We start from the raw sequence: 27,018 nt of genomic DNA, 5'->3' as shown, positions 1-27,018 counted from the left end.
TGGGGTCATGGAAATGTATTTAGTCTGATATGAGGTGGTACAAACAGCTTGCTGAAGTAAGCATATTCACCACAGAAAAAGCACCTTTCTAACTTTAGTGGAAAGGAGAATAAGGGAGTTGCTTCTAAATCTGTTTAACAAATGTGTGTGGTGTTCAGCAGTCTTGTACCATGGAGAAATATTTAGCTATCTTTAGTGGGCAAAAAACATAGAGTGATTGACTAAAGATCAAACTAGACATTAGATATTAAATGTATACAGTGGTACCTTGGATTAAGAACTTAATTCGTTCTGGAGGTCTGTTCTTAACCTGAAATTGTTCTTAACCTGAGGTACCTCTTTAGCTAATGGGGCCTCCCACTGCCGCCGTGCCACCGCCACACGATTTATTTTCTCATCCTGAAGTAAAGTTCTTAACCAGAGGTACTATTTCTGGGTTAGCGGAGTCTGTAACCTGAAGCGTCTGTAACCTGAGGTACCACTGTATCTGCATTGAACATGCAGGTTTTTCTTTTGTAATGCAAGTAGCATCAGCTGGAAGGCTAGTAATGAAAGGGATGGGAGGGAAATTTAACCCTATCCTCCCCTTCTGTGGTCCTGGGAAAGTGCCCCACTGAAACTACTGCTTGTACTCAGGAGGAAATCCGTCACTGGTGCCAATGGGGGATATCATCCCAATGCAAATAGCATCTTCAAGCAATGGATTTTCCTCTGGGCAGCAGCAGTGTAGCAAAGAGTTACATTCCCCCTCCATGCCTGCTGAGATCTCCACAATTATCAGCCCCTCGCAGCTGATGCTGTTTGCATTTAAAATCAGACATTTTCCTCACCATATGCAGAGACACATATAAACATCACATCTAGTTTGGCCCTCCATTTAAAAGCTGAGCACATAGCATTGTTCTAACCTAATCGTGTTTAGCTTCCAAGTAAACAAGAGCATCACAGAAAAGTTTGATTTTCATATACAAGTAGCTGTATATTTTGAACTTTTATGAACATCATTTTCTGCATCTATGAAACCCAGCATCAGGCCTGGCAAGTGAACAAATGCAAGTGTAATTCCAACTCTGCTGGAAAGAACTGCCGAGGCTCAGTTGCCAATGGCATCAGCTGTGATTCAGGTTCTCTGACACACCAGGCTTTGTTCATGTCATTTTCAATCTTTTATGCCAGCAGCTGTGTTCAAATAAAACAAAGCTGTATCCCTTCAGCAGACTACAGATACATGTTTCATCCTTGGTTTCAGATCCTTGTAAAGTCTGGCTATGGCGAGACGTTCGGAACATTTTATCTACATTCTGGATGCTAATTTGTTAACACAGATTCACATCCTTTATAAGGCCTTCCTGCATTAGCTCAAGTCCAGATCCATAGGGTTCTCTAACTGTAAGAGTCCCCACTGACTTTAAACTGATAATCGCATTGAAAGCACCAGATAATAAAAAGACATACGCAGTATGGAACCAGGGTACTCATATGAAATGCCACGAGACTCCCCATAAAACTGTGAGAATTGGAAACATTTTTATGGATAGGGATCTTAGAGCAGAGAAAATAATCATTAAAATGGGATAAGTTCAAAGATGGGAAAGAGTTATACTAGATAGTGTATATCCACTCTTGGCATATATAACCTGTTCCAGAATATTTCACCATTAAAGGAAGAATATTTTGTGAAAGTTAATGGAACAGTTTCCATAGTGCTCGTTTCTCATGAGATCTCTCCTCCCTCCCCCTCTTTTTTTGTGCCCCCTTTTTTGTTCTTCAAAATATGGCAACCCTAGCTAGGCTAAGAGACAGTAAGTAGCCCAGTGAGTTTCATGGCTGAGTGAGGACTTCAACTCTGGTCTCCTGGGTCCTAATTCAACATTCAAACCACTACACTACCGTAGCTCTGAGAGGTCAGAAGAACCAGCAAAAGGACACAGTCAAAAGAAACCCAATACAAAGCGTTGCTGATCAGCCATCCAGCAGTCAAGCGAAGCAAGTAATCAAAAGTTTAATCACCGTCAGAAAAGATTCAATGCAGAAAATGCTAGAATAGGAGATAAATCGAGAGGATTCAAGCAAGCAAGCCAATCTATCTCTCAGGTAAGTGAAAGCAAAATATTATATATCTCATGTAACTAAGGATAACAGGTATATCTAAAATAGCTCTGGTGTCCAATCAATAATCTAATTAAAGGGAAGTTGTTCTTAAATGCATTACTGGGACATATATATATTCAGAATCTGGGATTCGGGAGCAAAGGCCTGAACCAAAAGAACCAAAAGTATTTTGAGGATTACAGTTTATACTCAACTAATGTACAAACTAGGTGACTGAGACACTTCAGTAAAAGCCAATATGCATTAGTTCTATTGAAGTCAGCTAAGTTTAAACTGGCTCAATCCAATCAATTCCAGTTTAACTGGTTTCTGAATCCCTTTTGCACATTTGTAGCTAAGAGGCTTTGGCATAGAGGTTTAAGTGACCATGTGTGCCTGCAAAGTGTGCCTGTCTAATGTTGATCAACGGTCCATGGAGACCAGCATTATGTCTCCACCAGTGGACAACCAGCTGCTCCCAAGAAGCTCAAACAGGATTGAAAAAGCCATCTCCCCACATCACTTGCTCCCTAGCATATGATAAAAAGACACGTATTGCCCCTGAAGGTTCCATTTACCTATCATAGCTAATCATAGCTAATAGCCATTGATGGTTTTATCAAATTTGAGCTTGGAAGGATAAAGAAAAAAAATGGCAATCCCTGTTTTATAAACTATAAATAAATAAATATGATTAAGGCTTAGGATCTGTATGTTATCCAGATATTTCATAACAGTAGTCATTAATGTGGAGTGTATGAAGCATTAGGACAGAGGTAGGATCTCTGTGATGACAAACCTAGACAGCATCTTAAAAAGCAAAGACATCACCTTGCCAACAAAGGTCCGTATAGTTAAAGCTATGGTTTTCCCAGTAGTGGTGTATGGAAGTGAGAGCAGGACCATAAAGAAGGCTGATCACCGAAGAATTGATGCTTTTGAATTATGGTGCTGGAGGAGACTCTTGAGAGTCCCATGGACTGCAAGAAGATCAAACCTATCCATTCTGAAGGAAATCAGCCCTGAGTGCTCACTGGAAGGACAGATTGTGAAGCTGAGGCTCCACTACTTTGGCCACCTCATGAGAAGAGAAGACTCCCTGGAAAAGACCCTGATGTTGGGAAAGATTGAGGGCACAAGGAGAAGGGGACAACAGAGGATGAGATTGCTGGACAGTGTTCTGGAAGCTACGGACATGAGTTTGACCAAGCTGCAGGAGGCAGTGGAAGACAGGAGTGCCTGGCGTGCTCTGGTCCATGGGGTCACGAAGAGTCGGACACGACTAAACGACTAAACACCAACAGGATCTCTGGTGGGGGACACATTGTGTTCCTTCTGGGGTAGCTTGTCCATCTTTGGTCCTTACCCTACATTAAACTCTCACTTGTGGCTCCTAGAAGCTGTCAGCATGTGACAGTGGCCACACACCATGAACGGTTTTGACTGGTCGGTTAAACTAGGTAAGGGTAGTTGATGGGTCTCAAACTCACAGTGAATTAGGGACTTTCCCCTGCTTGTGAAGACAGGCTCCAGCAGATTGGACGGACAAGACCAATAGTGGGTCCAACGGTCAAGGAGGCGGTTTCTGCACGTGCTGTAGGGGGAAGTGAGGGGCAGATGGGGCACGTCAACCTGAGAAGATAACCTATCTAGGGAAAACTCTGCTCCTAAACCTCCACTTCCTTGTGGGAAATCTTTGGGAGAAGAAAATTCCAGAGTGGAGTCCCTAAGACAGTTGGATGGCACCTTGTATGTCTCCTCCCTGCAGCCAAGCTGGTGCCAAACATATTGTTCTGCTTTCCTTTGCACCACATCAGTGAGATCTTGTTATTTGGGCAGCCCAGCCCCTCCATATACATTGCCCAGGCTTGTGCTCCAGGAGTAAGTTCTGAACACATGGATAGCTCAGTTGGTTAGAGTGTGGTGCTGATAATGCCAAGGTTGCAGGTTTGATCCCCGTATGGGGAAGCTGGATGTTCCGGTTGGACGGGATGATCCTCAGGGTCCCTTACAACCCTACGATTCTATAAATTCTATGAATCGAAGTCACGTAGATTCTCCTAATGCAGCGGTTTGGAGGGGCACACTCCATTGTCTCTCAAGACAGAAGGATGCCAACAACAGTCATTAATGTATGAGACTCTGCCATGTCTATTAGTCGTTATGATGAAGTAAAGAAAGGAGTTAAACGGCATTGAGAGTTTCACCATCTGATTGCTGTGAAACCGTCTGTCACTATGGTTTTGCCTGAAGAGCTGTCTGACAGGAGCCAGGGATTTGACAAAAAGCACCTTGATGTGTTTTTTATGGTTACAAACATTTCCAGAATAGGCAATTCACTTGCAGTGCTGGAAGTCTGAAATGAGTGCTCTGCATAGGTATGTGAGAAACAGTAATTGCAGTGCTGAAGGGGCAGAGGCGTATAGACTGAAAGCTAGACTTAGTGGCAACTGGGCATTATCTTTGGAGAAGGAGAACCTGCTACAGAGGTCTAGATTTGCTGCTTTTATATTTTCATATAAATAATAATAATAATTTATTATTTGTACCCCGCCCATCTGGCTGGGTTTCCCCAGCCACTCTGGGCGGCTTCCAACAAAGATTAAAAATACATTAAAATGTCACCCATTAAAAACTTCCCTAAACAGGGGTGCTTTCAGATGTCTTCTAAATGTCAGGTAGTTGTTTATCTTTTTGACATCTGATGGGAGGGCGTTCCACAGGGCGGGCGCCACTACCGAGAAGGCCTCTGCCTGGTTCCCTGTAGCTTTGCTTCTCACAGTGAGGGAACCGCCAGAAGGCCCTCAGCGCTGGACCTCGGTGTCGGGGCAGAATGGACATAAAGCATTTATTAGGAAGACAACGAAGTGCTCTTTTATCCAAAGGAAGCTAAAGAGTGTAGTAATAATGCTTGTGTCAAAACCATGCACAGTGGATGAAAATGGCCATTTCTACTAGGCTGAACTTAAGATACATGTACAGTATTCTTTTGTTCTATGAGTAACAACTAATAGGCCTCATTGTCTGGAAAATAGATTGTTCCACCTTGGTAAAGGAAATCTCGGTGCACAGAATGAGCAATCCATTAATAAATATCATATAGAAGTTTCTATCCTCAGAGTCTGAATGGCAGATTTGCACTAAACGGCAGTTACAAAAGATTGGCTGCTAATGCAGCTGAGATTTACTTAACAGACCTTCTGGTGCTTCGCTGCCAATTCAAACAGTAAAGTTCAAAAGCCAAAGAACCCAGACGACACAAGCCATGAGATCTGTGCGCATCTCAGTTCAAAGCGAGCCCTGACTTTAAAAGAGACAAGGTGCTGAGTGTCTCTGCACTTTAGCCAAGGAATGAACTAGTAGTTCTGGCATTCATGACACTGGCTTCAAATTACCTTCTCTCTCAGCCAAGCTCAGCACTCCAGAATGGCCCACAACATATGAATGGAGAATGCTTCTTTTTTTTTTAAGATACCAGCTATTCACATTACAACAGCAGAAAACAAATGAGCTGCTTTGTTCCTTTAAAATTAAATGAAAGGCTTAGAACCAAATTTGTCCTTCTAATTAGAGGAACAAATAAATGGAAACATTAGTTTATTTTCCTGCTTTAGACTTGTGTTTCATATCACAGCATTTGTTTCCTTCTTTGGTTAAATCTATGAAATGTTTGCTAAAACTCAGTGGTCGGTTTTACATTGTTAAGCGCCACATCAGATCTTTCTCAAGGGTTCTTGAGGTTAAGGCTCCTACCTGTCATCTAAGATTACAAAGACACAGCAGATAATCTCTCAAAGGTACCTCCAAGATCATAAAGTTGTTTCCTTATAATTAGGAACTATATTACATTTATCCTTTCAAGTGTATGTAATTTTAATGAGTCTAATACCATCCAAATTGTTCTCTGCATCCTCCGGCATTCCAGAATGGTAGCGATCCTCAGCTTATGTTTAATTATGAGAAAGGTGTGGTACATTTTGTACATTCACTCACTGTAAAAGGTAAAGGTACCCCTGACCGTTAGGTCCAGTCACAGACGACTCTGGGGTTGTGCCCTCATCTCGCTCTATAGGTCGAGGGAGCTGCCGTTTGTCTGCAGACAGCTTCCGGGTCATGTGGCCAGCATGACTAAGCTGCTTCTGGCAAACCAGAGCAGCACACGGAAATGCCGTTTACCTTCCTGCCGGATCAGTACCTATTTATCTACTTGCACATTGATGTGCTTTCAAACTGCTAGGTTGGCAGGAGCTGGGACTGAACAACAGGATATCACCCTGCCGCGGGGATTCAAACCGCCGACCTTCTGATTGGCAAGCCCAAGAGGCTCAGTGGTTTAGACCACAGCGCAACCCGCTCCCTCATTCACTGCAGTCCTAAACATTACCAAGACTACAGGACTATACTCAGCACAGTTTCTTTACTGCTGCAACTCCACAAAAAATAGCCAAATTACTTTCAATGTACTCTCATAGCCACTACCTTGAGGGTGTGCAGGCCCAATGCAGGTTTTATGAATTCATAGGATTTCACACAGATTTTGAAACATGTTGGACCCACAATTGCTACCTTTTAGTGCAATTTCCCAAGAGCCTCTAGTCTTAGAAGGGAACAAAAACCTGATCTCTGCTAAAGTTGTTTCAAGAAGGGACACACAAGCACATCATTAGCTGCAAGCTTAATTGGTGCACCTTTAAAATGTTGCTGGCCTGGAGATCTTATGAGAAAGAAGTTTCCTTTCCCCCCCATTGCTTTCTAAATCTCTCAAGCACAGTTTAACTGTATTAATACATTTATACCCCTGCTTTCCTAAAATGAGCTCGAGGCTGCATATGAGGTTCTCCACCTCCCTATTTCATTCTCACAACCACCATGTGGTTGAAGGAAAATGAATGGTCCAAGGTCATCCAGTGAGCTTCATGACTTACTAGGGATTTGAACTCAGTCTCCAAGGTCCTAGTTTAACACCTTAAGGTAAAGGGACCCCTGACCATTAGGTCCAGTCGTGGCCAACTCTGGGGTTGCGGCGCTCATCTCGCTTTATTGGCCGAAGGAGCTGGCGTACAGCTTCTGGGTCATGTGGCCAGCATTACTATGCAGCTTCTGGCGAAGCAGAGCAGCAGACAGAAATGCCGTTTACCTTCCCGCTGGAGTGGTACCTATTTATCTACTTGCACTTTGATGTGCTTTCAAACTGCTAGGGTGGCAGGAGCAGGGACCGAGCAACGGGAGCTCACCCCGTTGTGGGGATTCGAACCGCCGACCTTCTGATCAGCAAGTCCTAGGCTCTGTGGTTTAACCCACAGCGCCACCCACGCCCCCAGTTTAACACCTTACTGCTAAACTAATAAATAAATAAATAAATCTGGCTAAGTACTTGCAAGATGTAAGATCCATATGATTTGGAGGCAGTAATGTTTCTGAATACAGTGGTACCTTGGGTTACAGATGCTTCAGGTTACATATGCTTCAGGTTACAGACTCTGCTAACCCAGAAATAGTGCTTCAGGTTAAGAACTTTGCTTCAGGATGAGAACAGAAATCGTGCTCCGGCGGCGCGGCGGCAGCAGGAGGCCTCATTAGCTAAAGTGTTGCTTCAGGTTAAGAACAGTTTCAGGTTAAGTATGGACCTCCAGAACGAATTAAGTACTTAACCCAAGGTACCACTGTACCAGTAGCTGGAAACCTCAGGAAGACAGGGCACTCAGAGCTCAGGTCCCACAGACATCTTGTTAGCAGTGTGAGAACAGGATGCTGGGCTATAGGGTTGCCAAACATCCAGAATTTCCCAGATATAGTTGGAATACAGCAGTTGGAAGCAGTGTCCAGGCGGAAATCGCTGGAATGTCCTGAAAAACCCAGACGTATAGCAAACCATGTCGGAAGTCTAGATTTTGCTCAACAACTTAGGCCAAGCAACAAACAAACTCAACAACTTTCCAGATTTTCACCTTTTGAAACATGTCAGCCCTAGACTAGAAGAGCCATTGACCTTACCCAACAGGCTATTCCTATGTTCTTATTTTATCTTAGATAAAGCATTTCACCTCCAATACAAAAGGCTAATCGTAAACATCTGTGCGACACAGTTTTCTGCTCTAAATATTATGAAAAAAAGCTATCAAAGTTATCACAGAAAGCTGAAATCATTTAAAATCCAACTCTAAACCAATTAAGAAGATAACAGAGCCACTAAGATATTAAAAAAAATGGAAATAAACTGGATAAGAAAGAAGACCAGGATCAATCAGTTATGAAGTATGGCATGCATTCTGTAATGGGAATGAGGTTACATATATTCTGAGTTGATTAATACATAATACTTCATATTTAACTTGACAACTAATACTTCATCGTACTTTTCAGACCAAGAAAATGTTTCCTTAAACAAACCTGTCCAAAGACATTTCTGAATACATTTGTTTTAAACACTGGTAATTTAATTACAACATTAAACCTCAGTTAAAATAACAAATCTATACTGAAATCAGAAGAGAAAAAAAACATATGACAAATTGTTCCCTAGAAATGTGTGAGGCTGGGAAAAAATGTACAATAAACATTTCTTTAATCAGGGTATTTAAGGCTGCAATCCTAAACATGGAGTTAGGATTAAACACAGGAACCTAGGGATTAAACCCTACTGAACATAGTAGAACTTACTTTTGAGTAAACATATATGACGCTGAACTTCAAAAGGAAAAGGTAAGAACTGCAAAACTAGGCAAGCTTCAAACGGTTAAGAACCTTTTCTATGCCTGCTACCAAATGCCAAAACTGCAATATTATACAGAGCAACTGGTGCATAATTCTTATGAATTTAAATGGGAATTATATAGATATGATTATGTGTACAACTGCAGGCTTAAAATTGCTTTGGAGAATGGATGGGATCAGATGCAAAGGCATCTGTGCTGGGGCAATGGTGCTGCAAAGCATGGGGTGTCGCTGTTGCTTAGAAAGCCTAGAAAAGAAAGAGAAAATGGGGCCCACAGTTAGTACTCTCCCGATCCATGTCCCTAAACTGGTTTTGGCATTCAAGCATCTAAGCTCAAGAGGAATTCACTATCATCACAGAATGCAGATGCTGAGAGAAATCCTACTTACATGGCTATCTTCTTTCTGCAACAAACATGAAATGATCCAACCACAGGAGCTCACCAGACCAGTGAGCCAGCAGAGGGAGGCATCACAATGGCTTCTGTAAATCTGGGGCTGTCCCTGGAAAATAGGGACACCTGGTGGCTCTGCTGAGGTGCTCAGATGGGAGACCACCAGGGAACCCATGATATGGTACTTAGATAGACAGGGCGGTATTAGGACAGCAATGCAGTAACGCTAAAAGCAATAATATCAAGACCAGGGAGACACCCCTTTGCTCCCCTATATCACGGCAACTGCAGAACATGAATCCAGGAATTCTTCATCCTGGATTCTTCGTCCACGTGAAGTGCGAGGGCATCTAGTTCATACCAAGTGCGAGCTCCTCCCGCAGAACGTGGGCAGGAACACCGTGACAACTCTATGCCGCATAGTGACCAAGCGATGAACTGTGGCAACAGGTGGAACTTAACCCATATTGACATGTCCACATTCTCTACAAAGAGAAGGGAGCAAATAAAAGATAGCGAACAGAGAGTGCATTAACAAAACAAAGGGCCCATTTGGTGAAAATGAGAACTTTGATCCAGCTATGCCTATAGAAGTCCCAATCTGTGATTAACAGAAATAAAAGGTGTCTATTTGTCAGCTCCCTGCATCCCTTTCTTTAGTTACTAAGCCTGCAATCCTAACAACATTTACCTGGAAGTAAGGCCCATTGCTTTCAATAGGAATTGTTTCTAAGTAACGCTGAATATGCAAGTGGGATGGGCATACATAGCACCAGCTGCTGAAGTGGGATGAGGGACTGGGTGCCCAGCAACTGTATGTATGTATAGTCTAGCTAAGACTATACATGCAGAAGCCTGCTTCCATACATCTCTGAACAGCTAGCTCACAGAAAGGATGGCAACGATAGAATACGATGGTGGTTAACACATGCTGCTGCAAGAGCTGGTACAGCAGCCAATGGGTCGTGCTGCTAAAAGACTAAAACTTAAATGTTTATTTCATGGGTCAGCAAGGTTTACCTTGCCTGGGCCAGTTCACTGCAGTGGAGATCCCTCCGTGGGCTGGACTGCGCCCGTGATTTCCGTTGTCTGTGCGCAGATGCAATTTCCAGTGTCTGCACATGCACAGATGCAATTTTCGGCGCCACGGAAGCAAGTAACCGTGCCATGCCAGTTTAGCACAGTTTGCGGGGACTCACCGAGCGGGTGGCTTGGTTTGGGGGCGGCTTGAGGGCCAGTTAAATGACCCCCATGGGCCGCTTATGGCCCATGGGCCTTCGATTGCTGACCCCGGTCTATTTTATTATTGATTTCACCCATTCATTTGGTTTGGAGACCCCTCTAGACAATGACAAAAGATAAACCAATTTCCCATCGCACAACAAACAAGAACGGTAAGAACAGCATATTGCAAAATGCCAAAATGTTTGAAACCGACCCCATATTTCACCCTCTTGTTTATACGCTTCCAAGGAAGTGACATGAATGTTCTCAAATTAAACCACAAAAACAGTGGACACCAAGGTGCTCCCCTCCTCCCAGTAACCACAGTTGCACGTGCAGCAGAAGGATCAGGACAGGGCTCATTGGAGCCCGATCTTTCGTTTCCTGCCTCCTTCCCCTCAGCTAGCCCTTGGCTAGGCAATCCTAAGAAACTTGCAGGCAAGGTCCCTGGGGAGGAGAGGGACAGCTGGATGTGTATATGGGAGGCACGTGCAGGCTTCCTGTTGAAAGTAATGACCAGCTGCTGCAGTACACATAGCCAAGGGCAAGCGGCGGAGGAGGAACGAAGGGTTCTCAATGAGTCTTATCGTGAAAGCCCATGTGTGTGCAGATGTATCTGGGGGGAGAAAGAAAGAAAGAAAGAAAGAAAGAAAGAAAGAAAGAAAGGTGGATCTTGCCATTTGATTTACCTAATTCTTCCGACGTCTTTGCAAGCCTCCACTAAGTCGCGTTCTACATTCGTTCGTCTAACACAGGCAGCACCACCACACCAGATCTGCAAAGAAGAATTCGGAGACATTTACAAGCCACGCTGAGAGGAACAAAATTAATGGTTACACACATGCTGAAGGATGCTGACTTATTATGCATGCACACATTTGGCTGAGTGCACATATTTTTCCATTATTCTCGCTGCTGTTACTTTGGAAGAGCAGTTCGAAGTGTTAAAGGAAGCTTGGAGTGAGAGTTAGTATTCACACGCATATATACTATGTGGCCATAATCCAGCGATGTGATTTGTGTGCGTGCGAGCAATAAACATTCAGATTTTACCAGCTGTTCCTCTTTAGTAACTCCCTGTGATGGTTTTACATTTGGTGAGTTGAAAATACCAATTTGGCAGGGACAGGGAGAGAAGGGTGTGTCAGAGAAGATGCTAAAGGAAGAAATACCCGTGGGGGGGGGAATTGGTGCATACAGAGACCTGGAACATGCACCCTTTTGGATGTAACTCTACTCTTCTGAACATATGTGCCTGAATGCTTGAAATATGTGCTGTCATCTGTTTTTAATACTAAAACACCCAAAACAATTTGTAATGCAGAAATATGCAATATATAGTGAACACTGCACCAAACACACACATATACTTGTACAGTCCAACAATTCTGTGAATTGGCCGTAAAATAATTACATGTGAGACTGTACCAAAGACATATGGATGTCATGATTACAAGCTGGAACTCAGAAAGAATTATATCATACTAGTTCTCACTGAAATTACCTGCGGCTCCCTTCATTATTTTAAAGCACAGGGGGCTAACCCATAGCCTTGATTCAGTCTGGCCAGACATAGGAGGGAACCCCCCCCCCAGCCCCATCCCAGTTTTATTTTCCAATTTCAGCACTGGGATGCTCTGCACTGAGATTGGATGATAAAGCGCTCTGCTTGTGCTTTGCAGCAGGGATACAACCGTAGTAGGTGACCAGTTCAGTTGGGAGAGCTCTGTGGTGGGATGGCTGCCACCTCAATCTGGCATACATGGGTACTGTTTACGCTGTTAGGCAGACCCCCCCTTTTCTTTCTGTGGCAGGGGTTCCTGAGCTAGCTGCCTTTTATTCTTTGTAGATAGTTCTGTGAAAACAAAAAGGCAGCATTTCCCTGCACCCCAGCACTGGATCGGGGATGATTTTGTAAGAACCCTCAGCCAGCCTTGGGCAAGAGAATATATCCAGACCCTCCAAGTGTCCCTATTTTCCATGGACAGTTCCAGATTTACAGAAGCAATCCTGGTTTCTGATTTGATCCCAGAATGACCTGCTTTTCCTTAGGACGTCCCTATTTTTATCGGAGAAACGATGGATGGTATGGAGCTATGCAACCCCCCAAGCCAAGGAGATATGTAACCATTAGAAGACATCTGAAGGCAGCCCTGTGAAGGGAGGTTTTTTAAATGTTTAATGTGTTATTAAGTTTTTTATATAAGTTCACAGAGGTATTTCCCAGTGCAGTTAGAGGTGGTGTCCTCTGGCAGATTTTGGATTCATCCTCCAAGTTTAGTCCAGATAATATTGTATTTTGTGGGGAGACAAGGCCAATCCAGGCATTGACGTCTCCCCCCAAGACAAACAGAGGGTTGGGCAACAAAGAGTCTATACTTTCGAGTAGCTGGTCAAGTCTTTCCCAATATGAACTCAGTTCCCCACAGGACTTTACTGGAGGAATATACATGCAAATACAGGAGAAAAAATTATATAGCCGAGATAGCTATCAACTGTAAAGGAGATGAATTTTTTTGACCCCATCAACACCAAGCTGTATCTTTCTCACTAAACTTTGTACATAATTGTCTATTGTATTATTTAATATTATTTAATATATTCGTGGCCCCGCGGTGATTTTAGCTTATAAATTTTATTGTCTAATGTGTCAATTTGTATATTAAGGAGTTTCTATAGCTTTGTGCAGATTAGGTCATGTTTTGACAATGTAAATGTTTTAAGTTTTTGTATCAAACTAGTATATATTTTATTGAATGACATTGTATACATTGCAGCAGCCTTTGGCTATAAGCAATAAACTTGACCGACTGACTGCCTATTATGTTTTTTATATATGTTGGAAGCCGCCAGGAATGGCTGGGGCAACGCAGTCATATGCTCAGGGAATAAATAATAAGATCATTTTTGTTGTTGAACAGGACATCCTTATTTTCATTGGAGAAATGACAGACAGCATGGTGTATTCATGGATATACAACTCTGTGTGTGCGTGCATGCGTGTGCATGCGTACACATGCAGGAGAAAAAAAGAGGTCTGCGTACCTGCAAATTCAGTGAGTGAGTGTGTGTTGTATGTGTGTCTCTGTGTGTGCTCTATTTGTGTTGAGTGTGCAGGCGTGGTCCCTATGTGTGGAGACCATATGTGTGGGCTGAATCTACTTATGTGTGTGGAGTGTGTCTGCATGTATACATTGGCCACACCCACCACTGCCATATGGCCCTAAAAAATATCATCAGACGAAAAATGGTTCACCACCCCAGTTTTAAAGCAGGCTGTGGGCCAGATTATACAGCTACCACGTGTGTGTATTCCTCAACACTATAGTAATAGATGACAACAAGATCAGCTTATAATGCCCCGTAAATGCAAAGTACCCTGTTAATGTAAACAAGGTAATAAGATAACCCTGTGCAGCCTCTTAAATCAACTGTCAAAATAATTCCAGAGAGCTGTCACAGCAGGATAGTAATAGATAGTTAAGTCCCGATTATGTATGACCTCTTTTTTACAGCCTGCCTGATGAAAGCATGGCTCAATGACAAGACGACACATATCTAACCTCTGTCCCTTGCAGCTATTTCCTCACCTACCAAAACATGAGAGTGATCCTGCTGGAATAATTTATTTTGACAAAAAGCTCTTGCGAAAGACTAAGGTCTATTTTGTTAGACGCTTATGCTATGATAAAATTGTTGGTTAACGGCGCCGCAGTTCACCATGATGCTTTTGCTAAAAACAAGCTAACAAGCTAATACTTCTAGGATTTGTCACTGTCTGCTATGTAAGTGAAATGCGGGGGAAGGGACCAGTGTTTCTTTCCATAAGGGGATATGTGGTTTGTAGGGATTAAATATGCTGAATAAGAAACTTCAGTTCCTGGGGGTGGTGGTGGAGGAGCTCCCTGTAATAATGTTCTCTACTAAGATTAGAGAAATCTACAGATTACATGTCAGTGTTCTGTAAAATTATCATTGCACAAATATTAAAAATAGGGGCAGAAAGAAGTATGCACCTTTAATATTATATTTACAGCATTTATGATAGAAAAGACTGTGCAAGTTTTTTGTCGTTATTTTAAAGAACTCTACCACATTCCCAGTGAATTATTCACGATAATTTGAAAATCTCCATCTTCAACAGTAAGCCAGTTTGGAAACATTTTGTTCATGGAAATGTGGCATTTATGAATTGCTTCTCAAAAAAAATTACATGGGCTCCAAGGCCAAATCCTCAAAAACAGTTGTGTGTGTGTGTGTGTGTGTGTGTGTGTGTGTGTGTCCGCTCTGACCTCAGCACTGAAACCACTTGTAAGAAATCTCACAGGAGCTATTACTTATGAACTTTTATGACCATATATGTCTCTGCATATCTTACTTTATTGAAAGATATAATTGATGATTCACTTCACAATTCAGAGGAGACCAGTTACTGTCAAATAACCTCATATCTAATTCAAAACAAAGCTAGTTATGAATTGAAAATAAAACAACAACCATAAAGTTCTCATATATTCTGCAATACTCTAGTACAGGGGTAGGCAAACTAAGGCCCGGGGGCTGGATCTGGCCCAATTAGCTTCTAAATCTGGCCCATGGACAGTCCGGGAATCAGCGTGGTTTTACAGGAATAGAATGTGTCCTTTGATTTAAAATGCACCTCTGGGTTATTTGTGGGGCCTGCCTGGTGTTTTTTCATGAGTAGAATGTGTGCTTTTTAAAAAAATGCATCTCTGGGTTATTTGTGAGGAATAGGAATTCGTTCAGTGTTTTTTTTTTCAAAATATAGTCCGGCCCCCCACAAGGTCTGAGAGACAGTGGACCGGCCCCCTGCTGAAAAAGTTTGCTGACCCCTGGTCTAGTATGCCTGAGGCTGCATTATATTTAAGTTAGGGTTGCCATATTTCAAATAGTGAAAATATGGACGCAAATCCTGGCTATGTCCAGGGAATTCCTGACGTATGGAAACCATAATTTAAGCTTTCACACAACATAAAAGCCACTTCTGGGACCCTGCTGCAATATAGTACAAGTTTACTACTCATTTCCATGTTGTTTGCTTCCAGAAAAAACCCTGTTTCCAAATAATTTGGAAATGAGTGCTAGGTTGCATTGCACTGTTCGAAATTAGGCAGGCGCCAAGCACATTTTGCACTTAGCTTTCAACCATTTGCAAAACACTGAGCCTCTTGGGCTTGCCGATCGGAAGGTCGGCGGTTTGAATCCCTGCGACGACCTGAGTTCCCGTTGCTTGGTTCCAGCTCCTGCCAACCTAGCAGTTCGAAAGCACATCAAAGTGCAAGTAGGTCCCACTCTGGCGGGAAGGTAAATGGCGTTTCCGTGTGCTGCTCTGGTTCACCAAAAGTGGCTTAGTCATGCTGGCCACATGACCCGGAAAAACTGCGGACAAGCGCCAGCTCCCTCGGCCAGTAAAGCAAGACGACCTCTGCAACCCCAGAGTCATTCGTGACTGGACTTTACTGTCAGGGGTCCTTTACCTTTTTTTTTTTTTAACCCATAAAATTGCAAGAGTAAAGTGGCAAAGTTTGTGGTCATATACTGACATACAGTTCTTTTCTCCTGTTTTCATGCAGGAATCAGGAGGGAACAGAAGCACATCTGTGTGGAAAGGGTGAGGGAGCAGTTACATTGTCAAACAACGTTTGTGCGAACGAAATTTGGTGCGATATGCTGGTGTAGCAGTCAAAAAGCTACAGTTCCAGAACGCAACAGGTACTGCAGTGTGAAAGGAACATTAGAAAATGGAGCAGAAGAGCTAGCAATATAATCAGGAAAGCTTAATGCAATATTTCCCACACCCATAAACTCGCACTATGTTTCAGTATAGAGACTGCATAGTTACTTCCCACCTTTGAGCATCTTTCTAGGCTTTACCACAGTGATCTGTAGCTATTAAAAATCCCCCTTTGGAGGGATCTGCATAGCTCTATCTGAGTAGCAATGACTGCCAAGTGCTCTGACAAAATGTGGATGAAATGTTAGAGCAATATATGATGCAATGCATCCAGCATCACAAGTCAGTTTAGAAGTGTTGGCAGGCATGTGTGCAGAGGATTTTCCAAAGGTGGTTGTAATTGCTGACCCAACTCTGAATTAAGCCGAAGGAAGTCCACCTATCGCTACCTCCGTTTCAAAAGTAGTTTGCCATGTGGCACAGGACGCTGATGCTTGAGGTGGGGAAAAAACCCACAAATCTAAGCTCTCTTGGGTCCACAGAACTAGTTTCACTGTTCTTTGGATCCCTGGCTTCTGTTTCCTGAAATTTGGTGCGTAGATCTTCTGTGTTATATTCCCCAGCTCAAATGAAATCATCGCCCATTAGAATTTCAGTGCTTTTGTAATCTCTCAGAGCATTGTGTAGTTACTTTCTTATTGTAAAACACTTTGAGACTAATGCCAGATGGTAGTCACTTTAATTTATTTAGCTTAATTGGTCTAAGACCGCTTGCCAACAAGAATATCCTGCGTTTAATATGAAGACACTCTTTGCTTCATATTATCCCTAATTATGAAAAAAAGTAATAATGTGTGTTCCAACTGTTACGATGTCTCTCAAATTTTATCTGCTTAATGTTTAAAATGTGCAGCACTTCCTATCTCTTGTGTGTAAAACATTTTATATGTCATATCACGGAACCACAGAAGACTTGCACACCAATAGAGCAAAGAAACATATGGTCTCGCTTCAGGCATCAACCATGTGAAGGGATCTCGTAGGATCATAAGGCAGCATAGCTTGGACCTGCCTCCAAGTTCTTTCTGTCCTCTCGTCCAAATATGTCATTGGTGCAATAAATATGGACCTCCAAATGAACATGCTGGGAGAATCATCCAACAGTGGTTCCCAATTCAAGAGAAATCTGCATGCTTAGGCTTGCAGACATCTCTGTTCTCTCCACATGTAGGGTTGCCACCTTTGGTCAGGCAAAATAAGGGACAGGTCAGGCAAAATACAGAACAGGTTTTTTGGGGGGGTCAATTGGATGTGTGTGTTAAAATTTACTTTACCTGGTGCAGAAATGACTTCAAAGAAATGCATTGCAATGGCAAACATGGTTTCCAGTGCTTTAGTCAATATGAAACAAAAAACCCCAAAAGCCCTATGGGGGGGGGGGGAGGCGCACTTTGAGAGTGTACTTAAAAGCATTGCCAGGTTGGAAATGAAACTATAATGCCCCTACATAAACCTCATTTTCCAAAATATATATCATAAATACAACCAGAGAGCAAGAATTTGAGCCGACTCACCACCACCTTTGCATGGGAGGAATAATAATAATAATAATAATAATAATAATAATAATAATTTATTTATATCCAGCTCTCCCCAGCTGAAGCCAGGCTCAGAGCGACTAACAACAGTAAAAGTAACACAGCATTCCAAAATCAATTCATTCTAAAATCAATTCAGAATCAAATTAATGGCAAGCATTGGGCTAGAGTTCTATGAGGATTACCAGAGGAGGGGGTCAGACTGTGCCTTGGCCAAAGGCCTGGTGGAACAGCTCCGTCTTGCAGGCCCTGCGGAAAGACGTCAAGTCCCGCAGGGCCCTAGTCTCTTGTGACAGAGCGTTCCACCAGTTTGCGGCCACAGCCAAAAAAGCCCTGGCTCTGGTTGAGGCCAGCCTAACCTCCCTGTGGTCCAGGACCTCCAAGATGTTTTTGTTTGAAGACCGTAAGGTCCTCTGTGGGACATACCAGGAGAGGAGGTCCCATAGGGTCCTAGGGCTTTAAAGGTTAAAACCAGCACCTTAAACCTGATCCTATGCTCCACTGGGAGCCAGAGCAGCTAGTATAGCACCAGGTGAATGTGATCCCGCGGCAAGGACCCCATAAGGAGTCTCGCCGCAGCATTCTGCACCCGCTGGAGTTTCTGGGTCGGTCTCAAGGGCAGCCCCACGTAGAGTGAGTTATGGGGGGCAAGTGCCCTGGCATTTTAGCTGCTATGCTGCACTCAGTGATTTCTTTTTCTTCTGATATTGCTCTTTAGCCGGCTGTTCTTCCTCCTCAACACCTGTGCAAACTCTCCACCAGACCGGATGGCCTAGGCCTGTCCAAAGTGCAATGTGCTCTTGCCCACACCCGCCTCTGCCCATGCAAAAATGCTCTCCCCCCACCCACCCTCCACTGGATGGACCAGGCTCCTTCACTCTCCGTGACCCAGCCTCTGCCTGCACAAACTCCCACTCAGGCTCTCGCTCTCCTCCTCAACCAGAGCCACCTTCAGCCTATGCATTTTTGAGGAGGAGTTTGAATACGTGAAAAAGGTGTCCCATTTGAAGTCCGACAGGACAGGGGACACCTTTCCCCCCCCCCCAAAAAAAGGGATGATCAAGTTTTTCCCAGGAATGGGTGGCAACCCTGTCTACATGTGAACATCAGCACTATGGCAGAGGAGCTGTGCAAATTTGGGGATGGAACTAGGAGCAGATCCTCACTGTCCTAGGAAGATGTTATGACACTTGGATATACAGTGGTACCTCAGGTTACAGACGCTTCAGGTTACAGACTCCGCTAACCCGGAAGTAGTACCTTGGGTTAAGAACTTTGCTTCAGGATGAGAACAGAAATTGTGCGGTGGTGGTGCAGCGGCAGGCCCGATTAGCTAAAGTGGTACCTCAGGTTAACAATAGTTTCAGGTTAAGAACGGACCTCCAGAACGAATTAAGTTCTTAACCCGAGGTACCACTGTATGTACAGTACTTAGTATTGACGATATCCGAACAGAAGCAAGAAATGCATGTGCTAAATCTGGGTGTAGCACTGATTGCAGGATTTGGACCACATGCGTGTGCCATATGGAGAATCAAAGTTCTGGCATGGTTAATCATTTGTATGAGTCGGAGGGAATACGGCACCTGAGACCAGCTCTCCTCCATGAGAAGATGATTAGTACTGTACTGTCAAAACAGAGAGTAGAGACCTGATTATTTAGCCAGTATCCACTCCCAGATTGTGACAGACAATCCCACTTCTAAACAGATGGATCCTTGGATCAGAGTCATCATACCTGGCTTCCACCACTTCTCCTTTACAGAGTTAAATTATATCATCGCCATATCCTCTAATAGTATAGTCAGTGGCCCTGCGCCAATCGATTTGGATGATTCTGCATATCTAGCTAAATCGCAACGTATACAGAAGTACATTTCCTTCAGCACTGACCTCTCCAAAGATTAGTAAAATCACCCCCCACCAATCACCTCTTCCCGCCCCAACAATAGTTTTTGGTGACAAGGGAATCTGAGACACACCCATATTATCCTCAATTTGTTCATTTCCTAGTATTCAGGTATTTAAAAAAAATACAGTTTTGAACTCCTACCTTGGAACAAAACAACAGTATGGGGTTTCAATGGCTGCAAAACTGTATTCGACTTCCTCCTTTAAATCATGTGTTATTTCATAAAACTACACGCTTTGGTACATCTGAGTGCTTATTTTTGAAATTTATGCTAACAATTGTCACATAATATATTTGAAGAGCATATGGAGCATTTGCATAAATGCTCTCTTACACAAGCTTAGGCTTAGGAATGGAGCTACGTTTCAACTTCCACTTGGTAAAACAGCACGATAGCATCATCATAAATGTTAATTAAAAATTGATGCTGAAATAACTCACAGTCAGTACTGAATGGAGGATCCAAAGAATCATACAACTGGGCCCTATACCCACAGAGTCTTTGAACTTGTGGCTCTTTCTATTTATTACTAAAAAGTTAACCCTTCTGTTAAACAGTGCCCACGGTGACTAACAACAGTAAAGTCACATTCCGAACTAAATACAGCTAATCAAAACAACATATAACCCCCAGAAGATAACACACAGCCTGTGCTTTTTTCTGGGGAGACACGGGTGGCGCTGTGGTTTAAACCACTGTGCCGCTTGGACTTGCTGATCGGAAGGTCGCTGGTTCAAGGCCCCGGGATGGGGTAAGCTCCTGTTGTTCAGTCCCAGCTTCTGCCAACCTAGCAGTTCAAAAGCACGCAGTGCAAGTAGATAAACAGGTACCACTCTGGCGGGAAGGTAAATGGTGTTTCCGTGCGCTGCTCTGGCTTCGCCAGAAGCGGCTTAGTCATGCTGGCTACATGACCCGGAAAAACTGTCTGTGGAAGCGGACAAACGCCGGCTCCCTTGGTCTGTAAAGAGAGATGAGTGCCGCAACCACAATTGCGACTGGACTTAACTGTCAGGGGTCCCTTTACCTTTAGTGCTTTTTTCTGGGGGGACGCAGGGGTACGCATACCCCTAAACATTTTGTGAATCTTTGTACTTTTGTCCGTTTACTGGATTTATTTTCCCCGATTTGAACTATAAAATGGTTCTTTTCTTGAGTCAAAATGAGAGTACCTCTAAACATTTTTTTAGGAAAAAAAGGCACTGCACACAGCAATAAACAAATGCAATAGCCAGCTGGTCAACTCACTGAAAAAAATCACCCACCTACCAAGTCAGCTTGACAGATCTTTCTTGAAAAACTAGTATTTGCCTTTCAAGGGAAGGTCATTAGAGTGGAGTCAAGATGGACCTTCCTAGGCAAGGAATTTCTGAGCCTGAGCGGGAGAAGCCACTAGCACCCTCCTCCAATTCTAACTGTAATTGATTTTTATGTAAGAGGTGTATTTCAATTATGCATTGCACCCCCATTCTGGGATCCACTGTAATGGCAGGTGGGTTTAAAAATATTCTTAATATATGCTAACTAAAACACTCCCTTCCCCATATCCTATAGAGATTTTCCTCTCCTACAAGAGTCCAACAGCTATCAATATACACCTCTGAGGTGTAACATTTAGTTTGGCTCCTAGTTTATGAAAGCTTGTCACATGTGAAGTCCTAAACTATAGGAAATATTTGGGCTCACATGTGACACCGTGCAGATAAATGCACAGTGCTTTTCCTGTTGGTTTCAAGTATGGTTGTGATTATTTCTTCATTTTACTGTTTTATCTTTTGTAAACCTCTTTGAGAGGGTTTTTTTTTTACCATCAAGTGGTGCATAAATTTGTCAAAAAACCAAAATAAATAATATGTTAATTTTATATCTGCATACACCCCCAATTTCAGATTCTTCCCTTCCCAAGTAGATTCAGACTAGCATATTCCTACAGCATGAGATCTGTGGGAAATGATAATATTTAAAGGTATAGCACACATCAACTCTAAGGCTATCATGTTTTAAGCACAACACAAGATAAGGCCATCATAAAAACAGGTTGGCCTCATCTCTGGGCATAGTTCTCTATGGATCATGTTGAGAAGTGACTAAAACACCAGCTATCAAAAAAATCTTTCACAGAGCAGAATAAATTGCTAAAACATGCACACGACCTCCCAGCTCAGCAAGCTTAACCTTTTAATCCACCTTTTAATAGCACATCATACCTACAGCCTATTAATTAAAATATTTGACAGTTTTGGGACAATAATACGGCAAGATTATTCATCTTCCATGAACTTGTTCTCTTCTTCTGACAAATGTAAAATTCCTATATCGTAATTTGCATCTTAAAAGATCTCCACATCCTTATTGAGCTAACTTAGTATAGTGTCCCTGAGAATTGGATTTCTTCAAATCCTGAATCTCAAAATTGTCTGGGGAGATAAGAGGCAGGAGTAGAAGATTGGTTGGAATTTAGCCTGTTAAGTTATCTTGAAGTAATGTGTTTAGGACCAGAGTCTCCTTCAAGCTCAAATGGCTGTGTTGCTAATTTACCACTTACTTCAGTCTCTCCAGTCCGTGTTCTTGTTCTGTGCTACATCCCTCTTCTTCAGAGACTTCAGATTGTCCTCCTAGCTAAGACCTGTTTCTGAGGGGTTTTTGAGCCTGCCTCCTCTCTTAGTCAATGCTGTGCTCTGTGGATTATTTCCCTCAACTAGATCTAGCTTTCCCTCCCTTAGTGGCTCTGAGTCAACAGCAGCTTATCCCAGTCTCAGTTCCTGGTAATGCCACCCGGCTATTCCTGGCCTGGCCTTCACACATGCAAATGGCATATATATATATATATATATATATATATATATATGTATGTAATAATATGGAAAGAGTGAGGATAGCGACCACTTGAAAAGCTCTTGTTTTCCACTGGGAATCCTTCTTGCTTTGATGACTTCTGATTGCTCAACTCTCATTAATTCAAGTATATATTGTGGATACCAACAAAGATTCCACTGCGCTGAGTTTATACTGTGCTTGAACTGGAGGGTTCCGTAATGCACATTTGCTTACATTCGGTCTAATCCTTCAACGTGATGCTGCCTACTCAAGCACTTTTTTGTGTGTTTTACAGCCTTGAGCCCTAATCGTAAAGAGATGTTAAGGCATATAAATCCCCCTCATTCCACTGGAATGAGATTTGTTGTTTCTAAACTTCTTGCTGCTGTTTTGTGTAGTGCAAATTGGAATAAGGGCATCAGCAGCACATATGCCTGGCACTTGTACCCTAAACCTGCTTATGGACATATGCCAAAATGAATGCAATTCATTTAAGGTTACCTTAGTCACCCCAGTGACAGCACTGTGCAGTTATTTTAATTTTGATCTGACCTGTTTTGAAAGGTTAAAAAAAATGGGAAAGGCAACAACATTTCTATAAATTCCATTAGCACTTTCATCACGCTGACAAATTAATCTTGGACATCCAGAGCCACTCCAAAAGTAATTCTCACTGGGATCTCACTTTCATGTTACACTAGGTTTTTGAGTATGACTCTACCTTCTAAAAAAATGTGCCACTATTTGTGAAGACATGCTCCATTTTGTATGGAAACTTTAATACTCTGAAATAGTATGACCTGCTTCAAAGCTCAAAAAGGGATCTGATGCACATGTGGGACTCCCAACAAAGATTCTCCGCTTATGGCAATATTGGGTTCATCTGTCCATAAACATCAATTCATCCCATTATAAGCTCCACCTGCTGAAACTTCCTTGTCTACACAAAAATGGAGGCGTCTAGTTTGTGTTTTCAACTGGCTGCCCTTCAAAAAACTGCACAGGCCCCACTGTGATAACAGAGCAGCCAGTTATTGGCTTCCAAGGTGGCCATCAACCCACTTGACCTACACGCTCCACTACAATGTCAGGGACTCATCTATACAGCTGCAAATAAAACGTTTTAAATGTGTTGTACAGTGCAATATACAAATGTGACACTGGATGGTGATAGCGAGCTATGCCAAATTTAATGTATTTTTTCAAAACTTTTTTTTTTAAATAAAACACTTTCACAGCATTTTTTAAAATATGTGTGTAGATTCCACCAAGGAAAGACCAGCTAATGGTTACAAAAGAAATGGGGGAGTCCTAGAGGTTGAGCACATGATTGAAAAAAGGTAACCATAGCATTAAAAGGTAAAGGTAAAGGGACCCCTGACCATTAGGTCCAGTCGTGACCGATTCTGGGGTTGCGGCGCTCATCTCACTTTATTGGCCGAGGGAGCCAGCCTACAGCTTCCAGGTCATGTGGCCAGCATGACTAAGCCGCTTCTGGCGAACCAAAGCAGCGCACGGAAACGGCGTTTACCTTCCTGCCGGAGCGGTACCTATTTACACTGATAATACACCCTAAGCCTCAAATCCTATACACCAGGGGTCAGCAAACTTTTTCAGCAGGGGGGCGGTCCACTGTCCCTCAGACCTTGTGGGGGGGGCAGACTATATTTTTTTGGGGGGGGGAATCAACAAATTCCTATGCCCCACAAATAACCCAGAGATGCATTTTAAATAAAAGCACACATTCTACTCATGTAAAAACACGCTGATTCCCAGGCCGTCTGGGGGCCAGATTTAGAAGGCGATTGGCCGGATCCGGCCCCCAGGCCTTAGTTTGCCTACTCATGCTATACACACTGTCAAGAGATTGCAGCACAAATCACACGCAGTAGAGTGGTGTGACATGAGAGGTGCAGACTCAAGAAGAGGAAGTCGGCAGAATAAAAGGGAAACTGCTGACACAGGTTGTGCACAAAGGGTCTGGGAGTCTGGAGCTGTGGAAGATAGAAGATAGGGAGAGGAGGTAATGAAAACAGCTGTAGCATAAAGGAGATGGTGGCTTGAAGCGGGCAAAAGACAGAGAACACGATCTGAGGCTTGCAAGCCTGGTGGTGAACTATGCAAGGTGCAGGAGAGGGGAAACTATGTTCAAGAGAAAGCATTACAAACACAGGATCCAGTGATGAAAAGAGTACACAAACTTTCCGAGTAAGAGACTCACCAGCGAATGGAGATGCACTCTAGGTCTCTGAAAATCTTAGGGACCTTGGGTGGAGACAGGGAACTTTTCATGCACATAATTATTAGGAATAAGTCCTGTTGAATTCCTTCTGAATATGCATGTACAGTAAAATTCTCGAAATATTTTAACCCTAAATGTTAAGAGTGTGGTTGTCTTTTTTAAAAAGAACAAAACAGAACTGTGTTTCGGTCCATGAATTTTAAATGTCCATGTAATTCACTTGAGTTCCATTTATAAATGGAACCCTTATTGTTCCGCAGATGCCAGCAGCCCAGCATGCATACAAAAACAACAGATTTACATGCGTGCTTTGGGGGATACAACTGGTAAACTTACAATTCTTTTTTTCATTGTTTGAAATTAAAAACTGCCAAGTGCAATATAAAAATTGTCATCATGCTCTTCACACTACGCTCAAAGGAATATTCAAAACAACTTGTTACTATTGTCATCAAAACAAGGGAACAGTATGTTGTGTACACCACAAGAATATCTGTAGCAAACCCATGATGGGCTAAATACAAAGTGACTGGCTTTTGGGTAATTTTAGCCATATGTTGTTGGAAGTGTAACTAGTGTTATGGTGAAATCACAATGCGCTACTTTTGAGAGGTGAGCAACTTGATAAATGACCAGCAAACATTTTATTGTTTGTACTTCTCTGTTACATTAGGTTTCTTTGTAATTCTAAATCAGAAGTATATGTTATGGATAGACTGTTGTGAACCATCCTGAGATCTTTGAATGAAAGGCGATATACACATTTAATTTAATAATAATGCATAGGTTTACACCCAACTAAGTTTGGAGTTGACCTATTGAAATCAATGGGCTTGCATTACTCAAGTGCACTAGTTATAATGGGCCTCCTGGTGTACAGCTGTCAGTAAATGAGCTGCTCATGTTAATTTATTCAACAATTTGATTCTGTTCTTAGCTTCCAGTCCTCTATGTACAGTGCTACCTCTAGTTGCAGACTTAATCCGTTTCGTGGGTGTCTTTGCACCCTGAAAAGTCCACAACTAGAGCGCCTCTTCTATGTGCGCGGCGCGATCGAGCACTTCTGCACCTGCACAGAGAGTGCAGATCACTTCTGCACATGCAGCGAACCCGGAAGTAAACACTTCCGAGTTTGCCGCATCCGTAAGCTGAAAGTCCGTAAGAAGAGCGGAACGCAACACGAGGTATGACTGTACTGTGGAGGAACCAGTTCTATGTTAATATTCTTCGCACTCTGACAAAGGGATTGTCAATATTGCCAAATATTAACAACCATAATACCAAAAATGTGTAACAAGACATGAAGGTAGGAATCTGCAAGATATGAAGATAGGAATCATTTCTTCATCCAACAATGATTGCTTTTTCTGTGCATGTGTGGCATGCATCTCAGACACATGCATTTAACCCAACATGGCGCCAAATGCACAGGTTTAGAACTTGAGATCCTGCTATATGGAGAAGTAGCCTTAAGAACAAAGGTATGTAGAATAGACACAACTTGGCCCTTTGTCCATGATTAGAGGCACCACTTCCGGGCTGACTTCACTGTAAGCATCAGCTCTGGCCCCCTTTTCAACCTTTGGAGTGGGCTGGAGTGAAGTCTGCTCAGTCAAGGTCCACTCCTCTGGCCCTGCCCCCCAGGCTGCAGCAGATTGGACAATTTGAAATTACCGTAGGTTTGGCAGGAACCCAGAAGACATCATGGCGACCAAGGGGGGGGATGGACAACAATGGCCTGCAGAGTGGCGTGGCTTCGGGAGAGCGGAGGGCCGCATGCCGGGCTGCAAACCTCACCCACTGTCGGACCTGGTGAGGGGGCATTGTGGAAGCATGGTACAGTGGTACCTTGGGTTACATATGCTTCAGGTTACATACGTTTCAGGTTACATACTCCGCTAACTCCGAAATATTGCTTCAGGTTAAGAACTTTGCTTCAGGATGAGAACAGAAATCGTGCTCCGGCGACCCGGTGGCAGCAGGAGGCCCCATTAGCTAAAGTGGTGCTTCAGGTTAAGAACAGTTTCAGGTTAAGAACGGACCTCGGGAACAAATTAAGTACATAACCCGAGGTACCACTGTAATACATTTTACAAACACCACGCTTGCATGAATGTCCACCAGAAAATAGCACCTAAAAATGTTCCTCCTGTATTCAGGGGTGTATGTTAAATCACAGAGCCTAGGACTTGCCGATCAGAAGGTTGGCGGTTCGAATCCCTGCGACGGGGTGAGCTCCTGTTGCTCGGTCCCAGCTCCTGCCAACCTAGCAGTTCAAAAGCACGTCAGAATGCAAGTAGATAAATAGGTACCGCTCCGGCGGGGAGGTAAA

General features: G+C 43.0%; 1 protein-coding gene across 6 annotated transcripts in view; it reads right to left on the bottom strand.

The window, feature by feature from the left end:
* SNCAIP (synuclein alpha interacting protein) overlaps nt 1-27,018 on the bottom strand; it is a 121,262-nt gene that overhangs the window by 84,326 nt on the left and 9,918 nt on the right. For all 6 annotated transcript variants that reach the window (XM_083576671.1, XM_083576670.1, XM_083576667.1 and 3 more), the window contains exon 2: nt 11,114-11,199. The gene's annotated coding sequence lies outside the window, so the exon portion shown is untranslated. The remainder of the gene's footprint in view (nt 1-11,113; nt 11,200-27,018) is intronic.

The sequence above is a fragment of the Podarcis filfolensis genome (assembly GCF_964270895.1).
Source record: "Podarcis filfolensis genome assembly, chromosome: 11".
In the NCBI taxonomy this organism is placed as follows: domain Eukaryota; kingdom Metazoa; phylum Chordata; class Lepidosauria; order Squamata; family Lacertidae; genus Podarcis; species Podarcis filfolensis.
This window is presented reverse-complemented; position numbering and strand designations above follow the sequence as displayed.